The following is an 8,587-nucleotide window of genomic DNA, read 5'->3' on the forward strand; positions in this document are numbered from 1 at the left end:
CATACATGTTTATAGTAGCTTTATTCATAATAGCCAAAAACTGGTAACAACTCAAATATTCTTCAATAGGTGAATGGTCAAACAAACTATGGTATAGCCATGCCCTAACATATTACTCAGAATATAAAAGGAATGAATTATTAACACATGAAATAAGCTGGATAGATCTCCAAGGAACTATGCTGAGTGGAAAACAAAAATAAAAACAATCCCAAAAGATACACACATTCTTGAATTGGCAAAATTGTAGAGATATAGAACATATTAGCAAAAGCCAGAGATTAAAAAGGGGATGGGAGGGAGGGAAGTGGGAATGGCAATAAAAGGACAATACGAGGGATCTTTGTGATGTAAATGTTTTATATCTTGACTGAGGCAATGTCAGTATCTTTATTTTGATATTGTATATTGTTTGAGGGGAATTGGGTAAAGGGTATGTGGATTAAAATAAAAAGCACATATATATATATATATATATATATATATATATATATATATATATATATATATATGCTTTTATATATATATGCTTTTTATGGCAGTACAAAACATGCTTTTAGATAATTCATGGTTTGGAGAGATTTCAAATACATTTTTACATTTAAAAAACATGTAACTTCCACAGTAAAGATGGCAGAGTAGGTAAATATTGTGCTTGCCTCCTCTCCAAACCACATCAAAATTGCAACTAAACTACAGAACAACCATCATTGAGTGTCACCTGAAATCTAGCTGAACAGAAGTCCTATAATTAAGGATGTACAGAAGAAGCCACCATGAGACTAGTAGGAAGGGTGGAGACACAGAATGGGCTGGTCCAACACCCATGCTTGGCAGTTAAAAATGGGAAGGGATATCTTGCCTGCAGAAGTACCCTTTGGGGTACGAGGGGTCCCAGCCTAACACCAGCCTCCCCAGCTCAGAGTTCCAGTGCTGGGAAGAGAGGTCCCCATAATTTCTGGCTGTGAAAACCAGTGCAGATTGTGGCTGAGTGAGACAGAGGATGGCTTGAGTCCCAGGCATGACTTGCTGATGGACTCATTCGCTCTGAGTTCGAGTGCTGGGACCACAGCTTGAAAGGCGCCAGGGACTTACAGGGTGGAACTGAGTTGTCTGGCTTCAGGACAAGGGCTGGAGGGGCAGCTTTTTCCCCAGAGAGAAGTGCTGGTGGGAACCATTGTTCTTAGGTTGAGCCCTCCCCACACACAACATGCAGAAACAGGTGGCTGCAAATATGAGTCTCCATCAACCTGGCTAACACTGGTTATGCCTCCTGGTGGTTCCCTGAGACCCTCTCCCTACCCAATTTGCGGACTGACTCAAGCCACTTTCAGTGGCTTTTCCATACAAATGGCCTGTTTTGACGTATACTGTGGACATTCATAAAATCTCTCAAAAGTTCACAAACCCCAAAGAAGCAGAATCTACCCTCAGCATGCCCTGTACCATTTGCTTAGCAGCCCTGAGCCCAGCACTAATGTCAGCTGGCCTTGGTTTGCAGCTTGTCCTACCCCAGGAACCTCCAAGGCCAACGCAAATGGCACCACCTGCAGATCACTTTGTAGCTCATACTAAGTCACCCTAGGCCGGGTATAGGCAGGGGCTGAATTTAAACTTCAACACAGCCCCTCCTAGGGGCCCCAGAACCAACACACCTGGTGGCCAGCTTCAAACCACATCAGAGCACCACACAACCACCTCCACAAATGACACCTGAAAGTCACATTGGGCAGGCAACAGAGCCCTGCTAAAGCAAATCCTGTTCTCTAGGTTCAGCCTCTGCATAACAGCTCCTCCACTATAGTCATGTCCAGTCCTCGCAACAAATCAGCCCAAGGGTCAATCCCTCCTGTTGACCTGCAAACAGCAACCAAGGCTCAAATACAACAGGAGGGCACACACAACTCACACAAGGGATACACCTTCAGCATTCAGCTCAAATGACCAGGGAGACTTAGACACTGGGCACCACAGGACACTTACTACATAAGCTACTCCACTGAGACTAGGAGACATAGCAGCTCTACATAATACATAGAACAAACACAGGGAGGCAGCCAAAATGAGGAGACAAAAAAAAAACCAGAAAAATCCCAAATGAAAGAACAAAGCTAAGCTCCAAAAAAAGAACTAAAAGAACTAAACAAAATGGAGACAAGTAATATACCAGATGCAGCGTTCCAAACACTGGTTATAAGGATGCTCAATAATCTTAGTGAGAACTTCAGCAAAGAGATAGGAAACATAAAAATGGAGATAGAAAACATAAAAAGAACCAGTCAGAAAGGAAGAATACAATAACTGAAATAAAGAATACATTAGAGAGAATAAACAGTAAATTAGATGAAGTAGAGAATCGAATCAGTGATTTGGAATATAAGGTATCAGAAAACACATGATCAGAACAGCAAAAAGGAAAAAAAAAAGGATAGTTTAAGGGGAACAATATCAAGTATAACAGCATTATCATCGTAGGAGTACCAAAAAGAAAAAGAGAGAGAGAGAGAGAGAGAGACAGAGAGAGAGAGAGAGAGAAATTAACAATCTATTTGAAGATATAATGATGGAAAACTTCCCCACCCTGGTGAAGGAAATGGATATTCAAGCCCAGAAAGCACAGAGTGTCCCAAACAAGATGAACTCAAATAGGCCCACACCAAGACACATCATAATTAAAATGCTAAAAGTTAAAGACAAAGAGAAATCTTAAAAGCAGCAAGAAAAAAGCAGTTAGTTACCTACAAGGGAACTCCCAGAAAACAGTCAGATGATTTCTAAACAGAAACTTTGCAGGCCATAGGGGCTGGCACATAAAAGCATTGAAAAGCAATGACCTATAACCAAGATTACTCTACCCAGCAAAGGTAGAATTTAGAATTGAAGGACAGATAAAGAGCTTCCCAGATAAGAAAAAGCTAAAAGACTTCATCACTACCAAATCAGTATTGCAAGTACTATTAGAGGGACTTCAAGATGAAAAATAATAATAATAAAAATATGAAGAATATAAGAGCAATAATTACATGTCTATCAACAATTACATTAAATGTAAATGGATTAAATGTTCCAATCAAAAGACATAGGGTGGCTGAATGGATCAGAAAACAAGACCTTTACATAGGCTGCCTACAAGAGACTCACTTCAGATTGAAAGACACACACAGACTGAAAGTAAAGGAATGATATGTTATTTCATGAAAATGGAAACAAAACTAAAAAAAAAAAAAAAAAAAAAAAAAAAAAAAGTTGGAGTAGCAATACTTAGACCAGACAAAATAGACTTTAAAACGAAGGTTATAACAAGAGACATACAAGGATCCCACTTCTGGGTATTTATCCAAAAAACCCAAAATCCTCACTGCAGCATTGTTCATATGTTCACTGCACCACTGTTTACAATGGCCAAGGTGTGGAGGCAACTTGGGTGTCCCTCAATGGATGAATAAAATTTTGTAGACATTTTTTAACACCTGAGAAAGCAAGAAAAAATAGTTACAATTTTTAAAGGAATTATTATAGATTTTGGATAGAATCAACTAAACTGAGGTGAAAAAATCTGCCTAAAAGGCATTCTTAATTGCAGGCAATGACAATGTGGTTAGAGAAACATTTAAATTTGGTAGCAATTAATAGTTTTTGAATCATCTAAGCAGTTTTTGAATTATGTAAATTAGACAATTCTAATATCTAGAGTAGTTCCTTCAAGCTAAACTTCTAAAATCAATTCTTCTTCATGACATAACTCTTAAACTAGGGATAAGTTATTAGACTTATAGCTCTTTGGGTCTTTAAAATCTTCAAGATCTCCAAATTCTGCATTATAAAACATATGTAAGTATTCATATGGTTCTTTTGGCTAATGGAATTGCAACTACAAATGCTTTTCTAAATTATATTGTTTACACCAAAATATAAGCTCAAATGACTGCAGGTGATTGACAGAAAACATGGGAGTGTGATTAGGATAACAGGTGCTGAACTATTTGTATCTGCACCAAATGTATTACTCACTAAGCAGCACTACAAAAACAAAACCTAAAATTCTTCAGGGCTATTTGCCATCAGCTTGCCACCTCTGTTTAAACACTACCACCACGGGAGCTGTAAGGAAGGTTAATATAAATGAGCAATCCTTCATTTCTGAGAAGTACACAATTCTAGAAGAATCAATAATGAGATTTCTAATGCAGGGTCCCTGATTCAGAATAAACATGTCACATAAAGTAATGGTGATGGATCATGTGAGGATATTCACATAATTTTTTTTATTTTAATGGATTCTTTTTAAATCATAATTGATAAGAATCTTTAATTAGCCTTTTCTAACCTCTGCTCTCAGCAGTTGCAGTGAACTGAGTGAATAGTCCTACCCTTTCAATAGATAAGCCTTAAAACACCAATGCAAGAATCAAAGTGTATAACTTACTGCGTTAAGAACATTTATGACTGCAGTTAATGAAATGTAAAAAAACTTTACTGCAATTTGGAAGCATTACCAATCTATGACATTTTTAACACAACATTAATTCATTCAACAAATATTGATTGAGTGCTGGCTATGTCAGATACTGTCTACACGCTGGGAAATAAAAATTGAGTAAGAACTCCTTGTGAAGTTCATCAAATGAGTTTATTAATTCAATTATTTGTATTTCAAACAATAAATATTAAAAATAAACGTTGTATAGAACAAATGAGGTAAATTTTATAAAGAAATGGCAATAACTATGTTTTTGCACTATTCTCTTGCAAACCATGTGTGACCTTAGACGTGTACATAACCTCTTTTTGCTCATTTTCTCAATTTTTGAATAAATAATAGATAATATCCATTCTGAATGCTTTGTATGTTTTATTTTAGACATAAAACAAGGCAGTAAATTTAAAAGCACTTCCAAGACAAATGTTGTATAAACGTAATAGAATATTATCAATGGCTGTTCCTTGCTTTGGTTAGGCATGATAAAGAGTTATAAATGAAAACTGTTTTTATATATCGAAGACCAAAAGTTTCCAAATTAAATAATATTAGTATTTTGATGGTAATGAAGCAATATATTCACAATGTGGCAAGTTATGATGCAATTGTTTTATTTTTGTTTTGTTTTTTCCTTATTCTCGGCCCTATCCTCAGAAATACCAAATATTTAATTGGTCTGGGTGGGATTTAGGGAGTCAGTTGGCTTCAGAAGCTCTTCAGATGATTTTTCAAATTGTTTTTAACAAAAAAAAATTATAAATAAGGTGTACAACATAATTTGAATACATATACATTATGATTACTACAGTTGACCTAATTAAAATATCCTCTCACATAGTTACCATATTTTTTCTGTAAGAAGAGCATCTGAAATCTACATCCATAGCAAATTTCCAATATTCAATACAGTATTAACTATAATCATTATACTATACATTAGATCTCTAGACTTAGTCCTCTTGTATAACTGCATCTTTGTACCCTTTGACCAATGTTTTTATATTTTCCCACCTCCTGGTGCCTGGAAACCACCATTTTATTCTTTGTTTCTATGTATTCAACTTTTTGAGATTCCACATATAAGTGAGAGCATGCACTTTATTTTTTTGTATGTCAGACTTATTTCACTTGGCATAATATCCTCCCGGTTCATTCACGTTGTTGAAAATAATGTATATCTCACAATTTATATATCCATTCATGTATGTCACAATTTCTTCACCCATTCATCTATTGATGGATACTCAGGTGGTTTCCGTGTATTGACTGTGAATAATGTTGCAATAACTATGAGAGTGCACCTATCCCTCCAAGATATTGATTCCATTTCCTTTGGATATATATCCAGAATAGGGATTGTTGGATCATATCGTAGTTTTTAGTTTCTTGAGGAGCGTCTACTATAATGGTTTTACCAATTTATATTCCCGCCAACAGTATACAAGACTTCCTTTTCGCCACATCCTTGTCAACACACCTATTATCTCTTAATTTTTTTTCCTAATAGCCATACTAACAGGAGTGAGGTGATCATATCATTTAAAAAATGTTTTGTATCTCTTTTTTTTGTGTGTATTTCCCTGCTAATTAGTGAGGTTGAGCACCTTTTCATATACCTGTTGGCATTTGTATGTCTTCTTTGGGAAAATGTCTACTAAGATCCTTTACCCACTTTTTACTTTTTAAAAAATCAGTATTTTTTTGTCTTTTTTTTTTTTTTTTTTTTTTTTACTATTTAGTTGTATGAGTTCTTTATTGTTTTGGATATTAACCCCTTATCAGATATATGATTTGCCAGTATTTTATCTGATTTTGTAGGTTGCTTTCTAATTTTGTTTCATTTTCTTTTCAGAAACATTTTAGTTTGATGTAGTCCCACATCTTTCTCTATTATTTTGCTCTGAGCTTCTAGTCATATCAAAAAATTCACTGCGAAGGCCAATGTCAAAGAGCTTTTTCCCTATATTTTCTTCCAGAAGTATTATGGTTTCCCATTAAACAAATAATTCACCCATTATTTAGAGTAAATTTTAATTATACAAGAATGGTATACTCTTGCTTTTTATACTTTAAAATGATTTATTGTAATAAAGGTATTTTACAAATTCAGTAGTTAAAATATTGCAAGTCTTGTGATTAAGTCTCACATTTACAAGGTTTATAGTCAAACAACGACCATCCTAGAAAAGCTGTTATTTTGTTGCTGTTACTGCTTTTATTTTCTCAATGAAGTTCAGGAAATATTTGGGAATGACATTTAACCACAATAATCAGGTGCAGCACATGTAGAGCTGTAATCTCATTGAAGGCCTTTACCTGGCCTTGCTAGGCCCTAATCTCACTTATATTTCATTGTTCTTGGGTTTACAAGGATGTAAACACTCTTTAACCCTACAGCTCTTACTTTAGGATCACCACAGCATTTCCATATTCCCATGTATGTGCTTCTTTCTGTCTAGTAGATCAACTCTCCTCTTTGCATAAGGCTCTTGTCATTGAATTATAACTGATAGCCAAGGTCAAAGTTTAAAGTCTATATTCTGTGATTCCACTTATACTAAATGCTTAACATAATAACTAGCAGAAAATAAATCTTGATAAATTTGCATCCATAATTATTATAATTGCCCCAATGGTATCAATGCCCCTCATAGGATTGTAGGGAGAGGAAAGACAATACAGAAAAACATGACCAAATTAAACTACAATAAAAATATTCATTTATTATTAATGGATCAGGCTACAATTTGTTTCCTATTCTATGAAGTGTCTGGAGTATAAGAGTCTAAGATTTATACCCCAGTCTAAACATACCAGGATTACATAATTTATCTGGTGATTTTAGTCAAAGTCATAAATACAGTCAAATTAAGGTAAAAAAGTTAGGAAGATTTTTTTTTTTTGCATCCAAATCTGACGTTTTCTATTTTATTTAAAGCTGATTGCAGAAATAACTGGTAAGAATTTTTACAACTATGTAAGCAAATCTTTTTACTGCTTCTATAAATTTAATTTCCCTCAATTATCTTCTAATAATGAGAAATTTATATAGTTTTGCAAACAGAATATTGGTATGTTTCACTGACATTTAATGAGTTCTAACATGGTCACACTATACACTTCAACGATTATTTCTGTCTGTACATGATACTAATTGGATCCCTTCCAAAACACATTAGGCTATTTATGCTGTTGTCTTAAAATGTTACATTTGCCAACTATCTCCTAAAATCCAGGGTTCGCTTTTGTTTACAGTCAGCCATTAAATATACTTCAGCAGTTTTAACTTCTCAGTAAATAGTATCGTCTGTCTCTTGCTATATTTGCCAAATTTTGCTCAATGCCTTAGCAGTTTAAAAAACTAAAATACTGAATATCAATAAATCCATTTATAATTTATTTTCTTGTTCTGAGAAAAACAAAACTTAGAAGGTTCTAGAAATTATGCAATGACCAAGGAGACAAACATATGGGGCGGAGAATTAGGGGACTGAAACGGGAAAGAATTCTAAACATTTAGTAATAGGTAGCTCGTAAATATCTCTTGGGAACACAATGTTTTCCCCTTGTCATTTTGATACAACATATTATATTAATATATTTTCTGAAGAGGCAGCAGATAACAAGTACTGAAGTCACACTGCATGAGGTTGAATCCTGTCTTCTCTACTTTTTGTACATACTAAAAACTCTCTCATCTAAATATATTTTTCTTTTTAGGATTTTGCCATATGTTTTTATAGGAGCAGAAATAAAACTACAAAAAGTAAGATGCAAATGTTGTTTAAAAACATATGTCCTCTTAGAAATAGAGAGTGTAAGTATATACTCTAACCTCTTCATTGTTATTTGATATCAGGTAAACACAATCAGTTTTTTTCCTTATTGCTATTCTCAAGAATCTTAATCACCCCAACTACTCCCATTGTTTCAGCTATTAATGCTATAACTGTTGGTCCCAAAATCTACCAATCACAATTTGCCTCCATCTTTCTATACATGGCAAGATCTATAAATTTTTAAAAGTGAAGACAAGTTATGAGAAAGTTGGAGCCTTACTTTCCTAGTCAGAATCAGCACTCTTTCCGTGGGGAGATGTGATCATAA

The sequence above is a fragment of the Rhinolophus sinicus genome, chromosome 16 (assembly GCF_057876585.1).
Source record: "Rhinolophus sinicus isolate RSI-liver-muscle chromosome 16, RSI-T2T, whole genome shotgun sequence".
Classification (NCBI taxonomy): domain Eukaryota; kingdom Metazoa; phylum Chordata; class Mammalia; order Chiroptera; family Rhinolophidae; genus Rhinolophus; species Rhinolophus sinicus.